The 14,774-nt window shown below is 43.4% G+C and overlaps 1 pseudogene; it reads right to left on the bottom strand.

Moving 5' to 3' along the window:
* Window positions 1–10,934: 10,934 nt before the first annotated feature.
* LOC149191739 (18S ribosomal RNA) lies at window positions 10,935–12,357 on the bottom strand (annotated as a pseudogene).
* Between the last annotated feature and the right edge of the window lie 2,417 nt (window positions 12,358–14,774).

The raw sequence follows: 14,774 nt of genomic DNA, 5'->3' as shown, positions 1-14,774 counted from the left end.
AAGAAAGGTAAGAAGAAGAGTAAAGCAGACAAGACTCCAAAGGAGAAAACAGAAAATTCGGAAACCAATGATGAAAAGCGCAAACCTCGATATCCTTGTCTTATTTGTGAAGAGGATCATTTTACAAGAGATTGCCCACATCGGGCCGAGGTTGTGAAAATCGTCAAAGGTTCCCCAACTCCTGCTGTTTTGAAAGATCCATTTCCAAAGCAAGAGAGTAAGATGATAGGTTCTTCCTCGGGTGCCAGTGAAGAACCCATATTGATGATGTCTCATGTAAGGATTGCGACTCGATCGCAAGATTATGGTAGTAAAAGTCCTGTTGATGGATCAAAAGAAGCAGAATCTTCTCATTCAAATCCATCAACCTCAGCTCCCGGTTCCGATCCACTACAGATCGAGAAACCTAACCCTGACTTAGTAATCAAACCGCCCGCCAAGGGTGTACTTCGAAGGTATGCTTTCAATCTACATGCGAGAGTGGCCTAGAATTACAACATAGTTGAGGATTTAGCTGTTTCACCCTCAGCAATGTCAGCTTTAGAAGTGCTGCAATCATGCCCAGCACAGCGAAAATTACTTTTGTCGGCTATAGGAGCTGTTGATGTTCAGGACCCGAACATAATAATCTTTGATCTAGAAAATAGTACACCGCGTTTGCCTCATCAGATGGCTTTCCAAATCCCAGTGATAGTAAAAAACAGGCCTATTCATCGGACTGTAATTGATGAGGGAGCTTCCACGTGTATTATGTCGATACAGTGTTGGAGATCGCTTGGTTCTCCTTCACTAAATCAATCCCCGACAATTCTTAAGGCCTTTGATGGCCGTGGGTTCCATCCATTTGGCATTCTACAAGATTTTCCTATAGGGGTCGAAGGAAAAACCGTTAGTCTAGATGTGGAGGTGGTTGATGCCCCTCTAGACTACAACCTTTTTTTGGGTCGAAGTTGGTCTTACGCTATGACAGCGGTCGTTTCATCGGTCTTCAGAGTAATAAAGTTTCCATACAATGGCAAGATCGTAACTATAGACTAGCTGGCTTACTTTTCATCCGACCCAGCCTCTTCAGAGAGTATCCAGCATGTCGGTAAAACGACTATCCCTTATAAGGATGTTGGCGTAGGATTAGTTAAAGATGCCGGTTTACTGGGAACTTTTCCTTTTCCTCCAATCAACGTCGTGTCTTCATTTGCATCTATTCATATGATTACTTCAGACACCATTATTTACGACGATCCTTGGATCGTTCCTTCTGAATCTGAGATAGAATCATTCGGTGATGCAATGCCTTTGAGTCCATATGAAATAGCCTATGAAGCCGTGCAGTTTTTTTCCGACCCAAGTTCAACCAAAATCGACCAAATGAATGTGGTCCGTGAGGAATCCCTTTTCGCGTCAACCTTGGAGTTAATAACATTTCCTGAAGTTGTGTCATCTGACGAACAACTTTGTGAAGTCCTGTGCGTAGACGATTTACCATGGGAAGATCTCCATCATAGATCTTCGTTTTTACCTGAGGATGATCGTTTTGAAAACGATTTCTCATCAATCTTTACAGCTGAATATGTCAAAGAAGCTCAGAGTCCAATGAAACATCCTGATTCAGAGCTGAATTTGGGAAACATTTCTCGTACTATTCCCATTGACATTTCTGTCAAGCCCGGAATTGTTGAGCACATTCATATAGGTGCCTCATCTTCAGATGACGAAATTCAAACATACAAGGCCCTATTTCAAGAATTCCGCGACGTGTTTGCCTGGTCTTACGAGGAGATGCCAGGAATTGATCCCGCCATTGTTGTCCATGAGATCAAGACTTACCCGGACGCTAAACCCGTTCGGCAACATCTGCGTCAGATTCACCCACGATTAAAGCAAAAGTTGAGAAGCTGTTGAAAGCAGGTTTCATTTATCCGATCCCGTTAACGGATTGGGTATCGAATATTGTTCCGGTTAACAAAAAACAGGGAACAATAAGAATATGTATCGACTATAAGGATATCAATCGTGCTTGTCCCAAGGACAACTAGCCAACACCCTATATCGATCAAATAATTGATGATTGTGCCGGCAGTGAAATATTTTCCTTTATGGACGGTTTTTCCGGTTACAATCAAATCAATATTCTACCTGCCGATCAACCAAAAATGGCTTTCATTTGTCCATGGGGGACATTTTCTTATTGCAAATTACCTTTTGGGCTTAAGAATGCCGGAGCCACTTTTCAAAGGGCGATGTCTTATGCATTTCATGACATCAAGCACATTGTGCAACCGTATCTCGATGATTTGCCCGCTCACTCCTTACATCGAGCTGATCACCTTGTCCATTTACGAGCAATTTTTATGAGGTGTCGGCATTATCGTATACGGTTGAACCCACACAAATGTGTCTTCTGCATTGAAGTGGGACGATTGCTGGGATTTGTAGTTTCAAAAGCCGGCATTCGCGTTGATCCCTCGAAGGTAGAAGCTATCATCAAATTGCCTCCTCCTTCGAGTCTTCGCCAACTCCAAAGTTTGCAGGGGAAAGCAAACTTTTTACGCCGATTCATTCCTAACTACGCCGAGATTACAAAGGGTTTTACCCGGTTGTTGAAACAAAATGCTCAATTCTCTTGGGATGAGATAGCTCAGAAATCTTTTGATGCACTCAAGCACGCGTTGACCCATGCACCGTTGCTGCATCCTCCCAACTACAACCAGGATTACTTTTTGTACCTCGCCGCCGCTCATTCCACCATTGGAATGGTCTTAGTCCAGGAAGATGAATTCGGAACGGAACATGTGATCTATTACCTTAGTCGGACGTTAAATCCCACTGAGCTCAAATACTCACATGTGGAGAAATTGGCCTTGGCAGCCGTTCAAGCTGTCCAGCGTTTTCGTCACTACATTCTTCTCCGTAAAACTACAGTTATTTCGGATTGCAACCCTATGATCTACATTTTGACTAAACAATTTCTAGGGGTCAAGTACTCTAAATGGATCGTTATCCTGCAGGAGTTCGACTTGGAATTTGAAAAGTCTAAGTCTAAGAAATCTTTAGTTTTTGCAGAGTTGATGTGTGATTTCCCGCGTGCTGACACGGAAACTGTGGCAGAGGAACCCATTGCGGACGAATCTCTATTTCTCATCAGCACTTTAGATCCGTGGTATGGGGATATAATTGTCTATCTCCAAACCCAATCCTTTCGGCCCGAAGTTTCAAAGTCGGAACGTCGGAAAATTCGATTCCAGTCCCAACAGTACAAAATTATTGGAGATACTCTTTATCGTCGTGGGGCGGACTTGGTTTTTCGTCGTTGCTTAACTCATGAAGAAGCTGAAAGGGTTTTGAATGACTGTCACTCTGGAGCGTGTGGCGGTCATATGTCTGGGTATGCCACAGCCCAAAAGATATTGCGCGCTGGCTACTTCTGGCCGTCCTTGTTTAAAGACTGTATTATTGCGGTCCGGAAATGCCACAACTGTCAAGTGTTTGATCGCAAGATGCGCGCACCACCTGCTCCTCTCCACCCTATAATTTTCGTTGGTCCTTTTGCTAAATGGGGCATCGATTTTATTACATGTAACCCTCACTCGGCCGGGGGGCATGCGTATATCATCCTTGCGGTTGATTATTTTACTAAGTGGGCCGAGGCGATGCCTACATTCGAGGCAGACGGCAAGACAGCTGCAATTTTCGTATTCAATCACATTATTGCTAGGTTTGGTGTCCCACAAGCGATAATCACTAACCATGGGCGCCATTTTCGAAACGTTATGATGACAGAACTTACAGGCCAGCTTGGTTTGCGTCACGATAGCTCAACTCCTTATTATCCACAAGCCAACGGCCTGGTTGAGTCCATCAACAAAGTTTTAGTTATCATGATCTGACGAATCATTGGTATTCATCGGTCGAATTGGCACAACATGTTATTTTCCGCGCTTTGGGCGTACCGAACCTCAGTGAAAACATCAACAGGGTTCACTCCTTTCCAACTAGTTTATGGTTTGGAAGTAGTGCTGCCCATTGAATGCGAAATCCCGTCACTTCAAATGGCTGTCGAATTACTTCCAGCTACTTCCAAAGAGGAGAAGCGTCTATTATACTTAGCTCAATTAGATGAGACTCGACGTGATGCTGCATTGGAAATCGAGACTCACGCAAAACGGATGAAAGCTCAGTATGATCGTAACGTGACCCCTCGAAATTTTTCGGAAGGAGACCTAGTGCTATTATATGATCAAGCTAACGATAAATTAGGTGTTGGAAAATTCGTTCCTATGTGGCATGGGCCCTACATTGTCAAGCGAAAGCTAGCAAAAGGGCCTATGAGCTGGTAGATTTTGATGGGGACTCTTTGGGTAAACCCAGAAATGGACTTTACCTAAAGAGGTATTATGCTTAAATGATGGGTATGGAGATTTAGTTAGGTTAGTTTTTTCTTTCTAGCTGGTGTGTTTATTAGTATAGACAGTGTGCTTAGCTTAGAGAGTGTGTTTTTCGTCGTTATTCTGGCTTATCTTGGTTTTACTCTTGATATTGCAGATGTCGACGCCTCTCCAAACGTACATTGGATTCGCTGATGGTGCTTGTCGTAGTACACGGAATATCTCTTCCGCAGCTTGGGTTATCTATTCGCCCTCTGACGAGTTAGTTTCTATGCATGGGGTGAGCCTCGGTCAAACAACAAACAACATTGCAGAATACAGTGCAGTGATTGAATTATTGTCTGAATCTATTTCGTTTGGGATTCGGAGTTTGATAGTGAGGTTAGATTCTGAACTCGTTGTATTACAGCTTAATAGAGTTTATGCCATTAGAAATCCAGTGTTATTAAGGTTATTTTTGAGAGTGCGCCTCTTGGAACGTGAATTTGATTACATTGAATATCAGCATATTCCAAGGTCATTAAATACATTAGCAGATGAGATTGCTTCTCGAATGTTAGACAGACATTTGCAATAATCATACATGTAAATTTAAAAACATTTCATCACACATGTTTAACAAGATAAGCCGGTAATAATGATATATATAGATAGGAGTGTGTCAAAAAATACATCGTCTTCGATCATAGGTTGAAAAACACCTTATGATCGGCAAAAATGATAAGTACAAAAAACCAAAATGTCACATGTGTCTACAAAAGTGACCAGCCAGTCACTGGTGGTGCTCTCTATACGACACCACTGCACGTGCTACCCTACACAAGAACCTCCTAAAAGGTCCTGGGACTGCGACCACATAGCGCTGAAGTCTGATAGGGATATCATCTATAGTCGTCTCTGGTATGTCTGCCGTAAGACGCTCTAGGTCCTGTTCCAACTCGGCTAAGGTCTCTGCGGCCGCATCCTGTGGGGCCGGTGCTGGTGCAACTGGTACTCTCCTCTCGAAAGGCCGGAGATTGGCCGGATGCTGTGGGCCTACATCTGCATTTTGAAAATTGTCACTGTCAGTTTTGAGACGATATAAAAACAAAAAAAAAGTAAATAATTTAAAAACTTGTGGAAAATGAAGTACCTGTGTCATCCCACTGTTCTCCCGGTGGAAGAATCATGTCCGGATCTCCGTGAAAATCAACTCCAGCATACGGAAAATCCTGAATTGAGAAGACCTGGTTCTCTAACCAGTGAAAATACTCCAGTCTAAATCGGACAACCTCCGTGCCCTCGTCAGGATGACGGGCCATCACCGCAACCCATCGCATCAACTTAGGCTCTCAGGGAGGCCTAATCTCAACAGTAAGCTGCTGTGGGATCAGCATCGGAACCCTCTCTAGGGCAAAACTCACAACTAAAGGCCCATAACCAAAAGTCTTCAGCTGTCCGTTTTTGGTCCTAGTCAGTTGGCCCTTTAAGTTGGCCAACACAGCATCGCACCAGTTGAAAATGGTGCCCTGATAGCAATCAATCGCCATCCGCATCTGGGATCCAGTGGCAATGTGCAAAGCGGCAGCCCCACAAAGTCTGGTAACTGTAAAGGCAATTACCATAAGTTCAGGTCGGGATATCTTTTTTATTTCTATCCCCTTATCCTGGTTTTGGTTATTACACCACTCTAGCGGAGGCTAGCAATGGACTGGCCACCCGGCCTAGTCCCGGACAGAGTCAATTGTTCGCCCCTCTTGGGCAAACCAGTGAGAAAGTAAATATCAAAGGGCTCTATCTCGAGCTGGTGCCCTCCAATGTAGAAACACTGATCCTGAACGTTCCACCTTTCGACCAGCCACTCTAGAAAGCGCACCTGGGCCCTCATGCTAGGTATGGCCCAGTATTTGTAAAGACCGCATGCCTTCAAAGCATCAATGGAAGGTTGATGATTAATCGCAGCCAAATCAACATCTTCGTGTTCTCTCTCGCGCCAATCAAGCATGGTGGGCAATCTACACACCATAAAACATCTGTTAGAGTCCATAAAATTGAAGGTTTTTGGTTCATTTTGGAGAAATTGGAGTTTAAAAATCCACTCCGCGGTGTACGCAGCTAGCCCTTTAGAGACAGGGCGTATGTACGCAGGGTCTCTTAAGGCAAGCTGCGTACGCCCGGCATTTTCCCAATGGAGAAAATGTCGGGGCACGCAGGTCACCCATGGGGCACCTGCGTACCCTAAAAAGCGGACCTTGAAACCCCCAAGGCCTCCAAAAAATAAAACTAAAGCCTAAAAACAAATTCTAAACAGATGGAAATGCAAGGGAGGATGTTGTAGAATACCTGATGAGACGGCGTTCGGTTTCGACGGTCGGATTCTCCGCAATGTCCACGGGAAGTTTCTTGCCAAAAGCCCTTTTTCTCTCCTCAACAGTAAAATGGTAAAAATGAAATGGTAAAAGCCCTTTTTATAGGTTTTTTGAGTAAATGAATGTCAAATTTGTTTATTTTCCACCATGAAAAGGTATTTTTTCAAGTATTTTTATCTATCTTTAAACAGGTATGAGTAATGTGTTGGTTTTTGCGCAGGATAAAAGGATTTTCAGGGAAAATGTCATTTTTCACAAACAAAAATATCAGAGTCATCTTTTAAGCCCTTTTCTGACTCCTAAAATATGAAAAGATTGCCGAGTGTTTCTTTTACACTCGTTAAAACGGAATTAAAAGACGGTCCCCTTATAGCCCTTTTCTGACCGTAAAAACAGGAAAAGATTGTCGGATTTTTGTCGTTTCAAATTCGATACTGGAAATAAAACGACGTGTGCTTGATCGCTTTTTACTTTTCAGGTCAAAGACACTAATCATGAAAGTACTCCTTGGTCGCAAGATCAAGCGGTTCTCTCAAGTATTATTTTATACTTTTTCGGGCTTGGGAGACACAACTTTACGAAAAAGTTCAACCTGGAGTCTTCTTAAGTTTTTTTAGACTCTCTAAAATTGAAAAACGCCGAGTTTCTCCTATACTGGACTCGTTAAAATTTCACAGTAAAGGACCTGTTCGATTACAAATAGGAACGGACCACTCCTTCTTAGGGTTCGAATCAAAACTAAGTTGGACTCATCCGAAGGATGAGCTTATAATCAAGCATATGTTATCCTCCTCAAGCTTGTAAAAAATAAAGAGGTACTTGCCAGAAATGGTGGGGGAAAATAGAGAAAAATGAGCCTATTTGTTATCCTTTGTCTCAGAAGAAGCCTTATCACCACTCTTGAACACGACACTTTTCATTCACCTAGGTTGGGAAATCCGTTGCCTCACAGTTGATCAAACCACATTGAAAGTCTTCAACCGGGTATTAACTTTGGGTCAAATGTCACCAAGCCATCTGTTGTGTCGTTATGTGTTCAAGAGGTCTCTGCAAATAAACCATTCATCTGCAAAATACCCGTCATCCATCTCGACCATCCCTGAGTCAGTCCTTACAGCTACATTTTTTCAACTCGATCTATGATTTCGTGTTGTGGGCTTGCCTGCAACGGGTCGCTTTCTATCGACATCAGCACATTATCTAGAAAGATGACCTAGAAATTGTCAGTACCTTGAAGTCTGCATGCATCAGTGGCAGGTTTCTCGCCTTTGACGACGGTTTACATCATTGACTTTCGATCGAAGGATTCCGTGAAATGTTCGACATCAACTCATTCATTCACATCTCATGGATTGTACTGGGTACTTTGAGAACCATTGACATCACTGGTGGTCTCTCTCACGCTTGTTAACAGTTTACATCATTGACTGGTAATCAAGTGGTTTCTACCATGTTCGACATCAACTCATTTATTCGCATGGATAGAATCGTACCTATTCACGAAGTAGAAATGAAGACCCTGGATCTAGTTTCCACCATCCAGGCTGCGAGGAGTTTTGTATTCATTATATAGTAGACTAATCATAAACAGATGGATGTGCCCATACTGTGTCTACAAAGTCTATGATTATGATGTACTGCAAAATCATTCCTATATCAGAGCAGTAGATAGTTTGTTAATTAAAGTTTTCAATCTGAGTATGGGAATGCCTACCTCAGCGATGTTATGATCTTATATATGTATTTTGTGTTGAATACTTGCAGGTTCCGACTGGGCTCTCCACAAGATAATCCTTGAAATGATAAAGTACTTCACCCTTCCTAGATGATATGAAACCCTTATCTACTACAGGCTTCGCACTTTAGGGGGCAATCTGTTACACTAAAATTTGTCACCATGACTATTTGCAGTTAGTATGGCTCCATCAACTGTCATACTATCCTCCTTGGCAAGTCTCATACCTCTGCTCTCCATGTCAAACTCCAAGAAAGAGAGAAAGTCTTTAAAAATCTATATATCTCTGGGTACGCAGTTTCTGTTAGCCTTACCGGCGTGTACGCACCCCAAGTTCACAATACCTACGTACTTGTACACTCTGTCTGTAAAGGGGAGGGTGCCTACTCCTGTAAAGGTCAAAAGGCACAAGTTTCACTCCAAAAAAGTTACTTGTGGTCATTTCTAGAGCATTCTAGAAGCTTGTTTGACATGTGTGGAGCGCCTCCAGATGGTTCATGTATCCCTATGAAAGAGGAACTTATCCCATCAAGAGGGGAGCTATCCCATCCAAAGAGGGGCTTATCCCATTGATGGTGGACTTGAATAACTTCCTCTAGAGCACTATAAATACAGGCATTGGGCCAGAGGGAAGGGAGGTTGAAAGCTAAGCATTCGTAAGGGTAGATGTTGCTGGAAGTAGGACTCCCTTGTAAAGCTTGAGAAGAGAGATTCCCATCCTTTCCTAGCCTTATTTGAGAGTGGGTGAGCTGATCAAAGTAAAGGAAAACTCTTGCTGGACCCTAGGAGGGACCTGCACAACACCAAGGCTCAGGTTGTAATGGTTTCTTTTGTTTCCACTTAATACAAATGAACTCATTTTTCTCAACAGATTGTTATTCATGATTTGTTTCATATACTCCTTGGTCTGTATGATGGATATGTGTTATTTTATAAGTTTATCAGGTGCTATTTAATCTTTTGGCTTGTTAGTGAATGCAGGTTTCGAAGAGAATGAGGAGCTCATCCGGATCGGCGAGGCTGGACTACTACAAAGCGTTGGACTAAAGGTATGTTACAATCACCTGATTACTTGTATTCTAAATGCATGTTTAGAGAAAGGTAGTGTTTATTTGTCTTGTTTGTCACTAGAAAGCCTTAGCTTCTAGGGAGGTCGATTTTGTCCACAATATCGACACTTTCCACATGACACCATCAAAAAGCATCCCACCTCTTCACACCCTCCCACATACATTACGACAGGACACCCTTTCTAGCTTACAACATAACAAACAACCAAGAAAATAAATCACAACCTAAACTTGACCACTAGAAAAGACAAGGGTCATGATGAGACCATTGTACGGAGCACGTTACTGAGAGGTAAACAAACCCCCAACTCCACACAAGGCTTCAAATGATAAACAGAATAATAATAAACCCACCCCGCTATTGCACCCCTCCATATACAAAACACCAAACAACCTTTCCAGCGAGAAAGTCAACAGGGGTTAAGAATCAAACTCCAAAGAGGGGTTGTCACGGGCCGACACTCAATGTTGGAGAAAGCCACGGGCCACAAAATACATCGATGGTGCAAGGCCACTAAAGAGAGGGATGTCTACAAAGCACACACCATGAAGCAAAGAAATGATCGAGTGCCACAAAAAACCCACAATCCAAAGGGAGGAACAAAGACACAACCCACTACTTCTTTCCTTAGAAGGGGAGTGGCTCACAAGAGGATGAGGAATTCCCTCGACAGCAAAAGCATGAGATAAGATTGCCACCCTCATGCCCATTGGCAGGGAAAATTGCGATCTTGATGGAGCTCAGGCTGAGGGAGGGGTTTTTCATTACCTGGACACCCAACCCTTCCGCGAGGGCATATCGAGGAAGAGTCGAGAGGACTAGGGTGGCTAGCCCAACGGGTTGAACCACTCTTCATCCATCCCATACTGACCTTGCCCCAAAAATTTCCCCTCATTGAAGGTTTGAGCTACCAGGCGCGTGCGCAACCACTCCCCTGACCCAACCACCAGCAAAAAAGCTCACCCAAGCAACACATCAACCACCGCCGTATTTTTTAGAGAACCAAATATGGAGGCCCGCACCCTTGGCCCATTCCTTCCAATGATCAAAAGACCAAGCACCACTTCTCTGAATGATTATAAATTTATCCATCATATTTTCCGAGCACCTCAACTGCAACAACCATGCCCAGCCGAACAAGTCATCGGAAGGGCTCCCAAGAAACAAGCTTCTGAACCCCCTATAGAAACACATTGGGGGAAAGAAAAACAAAGGATGGTTGGGACAAGAATGATTGTGGCTTGCAAGCACACACGAAAAAAACAAGCGTTACCTCAAGACAAGCAACCAACAATGTTCTCGCCAAACACCAAACCCACTCCCTTAGAGACACACCACACAGGCCCAAATTGCAATCGAAACCCAACCAACCCGAACCAAAAAAAAAACCCCTGCTATCAATGATCTTACCACAGGTTCACCTATGGTAATGTTGTTACGACTTCTCCTTCCTCTAAATGATAAGGTTCAATGAACTTCTCACAACGTCGATGATGGCGAACCACCATCGTTGATGCAATCTGAAAACTTCACCAGATCATTCAATCGGTAGGAGTGACGGGTGGTGTGTACAAAGGGCAGGGTTGTTGTCTACATGATTTGATGACACGTGCTTACTAGGAATTCCTCATTGAAGACCAATAATTTCAATGGTCTATCCCCATCACGATGCAATTTGAGAATATTTCCCAATCCTCTTGAACCAGGAAGAAAAACTTGTTGGCTACATCAGTGTAGCACATCTGTGGCCCAGAACATCTAAGGGCATCATAGACCTATTATTGCCTCAAACTTCCATGGCCTAAATGGCCATAGTCCCTCTAAGAAGATGCCCAAGGAGGGAAACCGCTGCGTAGCTAGTTATTAGGCTAAGGTCTCATTCCTTATTAGAATCAACCAGACAAATCACTCCAAAAACTAAGAATGGCCATGCACCACCACCCATAGAATCAAGAAAGAGCTCTCAATGTGTCAATCCTTACTATGTCTGGACCTAGTAAGTTACCCCTGTTGAATCAAATTAAGCCGCATGCTCCACTCTTGGGGGTGCCCTTCTATCAATTCCTTTAAGTTTCATCCTTGCGACCATACTCCCCTTGAAACCCAAAAACTCTGATTTCTCAGAAGGTGCTAGCAGAGTCCTTAGAGCAACATCCGTCAATCTCTAGTCAGCATCATTTATGATTGAGACTAGGATGGTATCTAATTGTCTTCAAGTCCCCAACTTTCATTCCTGATTAATGAAAACATCCTTGGCAAATGCCTTCGTAGTGGTCTGTCTTTCATAAATCCAAGAATTTCACCTCTGACAATGAAATACGAATGCCCCCGATAGTCCCTTTTAATCATTACTCCGGTCCCGAAGGCCAGCATAATAGGACCAGACTCCTATCATGTTATTCCATGCTAATGTATTTAGAGCATAAGCTTGCTTTGAGCACTCTAATATTTTCAAAGTAGCAACACAGGAGTTGTGACCTAGCCAATTAAGGCTAGGAGCACGCCGCCGACAAAAGGGACAGAAGGGCAGGTGTACACCGAGTAGGCGGACCGACCTTTATGACCCAAGATCCAACTACGAGCTTTTTAACTGCAACAACTTAAATATACACTATTGGAGCTGGAATTACCATGGCTGCTGGCACCAAACTTACCCTCCAATGGATCCTTGTTAAGGGATTTAGATTGTACTCATTCCAATTACCAGACTCAATGAGCCCAATGTTGTTATTTATTGTCACTACCTCCCCATGTCAGGATTGGGTAATTTGTGTGCCTGATGCCTTCTGTTGTGGAGGTAAATCCTCTCTGCGGACAGAGACGATCCCTACTAGCCCAGACCGGGTCTAGCAACAATCACACAATGCTATCATGCAAGTTCCTAACTGCAAATACAAAGTAGATGGTGAGAACCTACTTGGATTCCAATGCTAGTGTTCGTCGAAGAGATGTTGCCTTCGTTCCTTTGCCTTTGCCGGTCACGATCCAAACGATCTCCGTGATAGGATACCTTCACACGCAAAGAACAACACGAAAACAAGCGTAAAATCTAGTAGATGCAATTATATATCGGTCAGAAAAGATATAACTCGACATCAAACATAAAGCAATGAGAGTGGAACCATAATGATAGTCATCTATTATTAATGAATAACAAAGAAGAATACAACCATTGTTCTGACGTCAAATCCTCCTTTGGCTGGGTAGTCAGCTACACAAGTCTTGCAAATCTTGTTGGGATGAGGGAAAAGCCTCTCTCTCTTTGGGTGACAAGAATCTCCTTACTTAGATTTGGCCTTATGGGTGCAAAGAAGGCTCTTGCAACTTCAAACTCTTGAACTCCTAGAATTATGAGTATTATGACTGTAACTAGCTTGCTCAAGGCATATAGGCAAGCTTTTATAGATAGAGAGGGAAAGAGATAGGATCAACCACATTATTCATGGGATTGGATTTATCACTTGGAAACTTCCATGAAATGTGGCAAACCACTTTCCCTTCTATGGAGATTCGAAGCCAAACCATCCTAGCTCAACATAGATTCAGTTGGTGAATGGGTTGAAGAGAACCTTCGAGAGTTTGTTGGTTGAAAACTTTACTCAATTCGGTTGGCGCGAGTGCGACTCTGAGACAAAGCACCAATAGCGTGCCCTTTTTAGAGGATTTCCCTCATTGGCGCGGGCAGTGAACTGAGGACCCGCGCTAATGCAAAAAGATCTGTTTTCATGGAGATTTTGCAGGAGATGTCTTCAGGGCAAGTGAAGCTCATACTTAGAGGAATATGATGCAAGTGGTTTCAGGTCATGTCACTTTTCACAGGTCCTGGAATGAGTCCTCCAGTGTGCGGGTGAGGGGTAAAAGGGACGGTGACAAATGGTGACAAATTGTTGTGTAACAGATGCCCCCTAAAGCATGAGGCCCGAGAGAGAGAGGGGTGAAATGCTTTACAAGAACATGCGTGACTGAAAACACGACCGCTGGAGAACCTGCGTAAAGAAGTACAACTGATATCTCAAGTACATGATGTATGTGGTATGGGTGCAGCCATCCATAATAGAGTACATAACGATCTAGATCCAAGGTATGGACGCAGCCATCCAGAGAGGATCGATAAATAGACTCAGGCATGGTCACAGCCATCCAGTGAATGAGTCATGTAATGATCATAATAAGCCACAAATCGCAACCTGGATCCCAATAGACAAAATCCAGGGTCTTGCGCTCCATCTCGACCCAAACAGAGTACAAGTTCAAGCATGCGAATACATGAGTTGAAGTCGAACATGCATGAACATCGTCTCATTACCAGTCAATAATGAAAATTGTTAACAGACGCGAGAGGTACCACCAATAATGACAATGGTCCTCAAGGTACTATAGGTACAATCTACGGCGTGTGAATCAATGAGCTGGCGTCGAACACCCGTAGAATCATTCGATCGGAGGCCAATGATGAAAACCTCTCATCGAACACAAAGAACCTGCCATTGAGGCATGCAGGCTCCAAGGCACCGAAGGGAGTCTCTAGATTAGCTTCCTAGATAATGAGCTGAAGTCGACAGGAAGTGACCTTGATCAAAGGTGGGCCATATTGTTTCCCACATCATTGACATGAGACAGAGGAAAGATGTTGTGGTGATTCAGAATTATGTGAGGCATCAGGGGGAGGTTGTAATTCTGCAGAGGTCAACTTCTCTTGAACATATCGGCGGCACGATAGTGGACTTGGCAGTATTTGACATCAAATGAGCAGAGGTCATGGTGACAAGGCAATGAGAAGATGAGAGGTCAAATAGGATAACCCAAACCCACGGAGGCTAGTGTAAAACAAGATGAGATGTCCCCACCCAGACACGAATGCAGACTAGTGCCATGTTCAAGAGCGACATACTTCCGACACGACAATAATTATGGGTCCATTTTCCCCCACCATTTCTGGTGAGTACCCCAGTTATTTTTATTAACAAGCTTGACAGGGATAGCATATGCTTGTAACGTCATCTCGACGGACTCCAATGTCATCAAGTTTTAACGAGTCTGACAGAGGAAGAACTCGGCGCCTTTTCATGTTTAGAGAGTTTGAAAAGACAGCAGAAAAGTAAACTCCAGGGGAGTCTTTTTTCGTAAAGTTGTGTCTCTCGAGCCCGAAAAGGTATAAAACAATGCTCGAAAGAACCGCTCGATCATTACCATCGAGGAGTACTTTTCATCAGTAGTGATTTCGATCTGAAAAAGTAA

This window comes from Pinus tabuliformis, chromosome 2_2 (genome assembly GCF_031772625.1).
Source record: "Pinus tabuliformis cultivar Carrire ecotype Pingquan chromosome 2_2, CPIR1, whole genome shotgun sequence".
NCBI lineage: Eukaryota > Viridiplantae > Streptophyta > Pinopsida > Pinales > Pinaceae > Pinus > Pinus tabuliformis.
The sequence above is the reverse complement of the archived record's forward strand: the minus strand, read 5'-3'. Positions and strand labels throughout refer to the sequence as shown.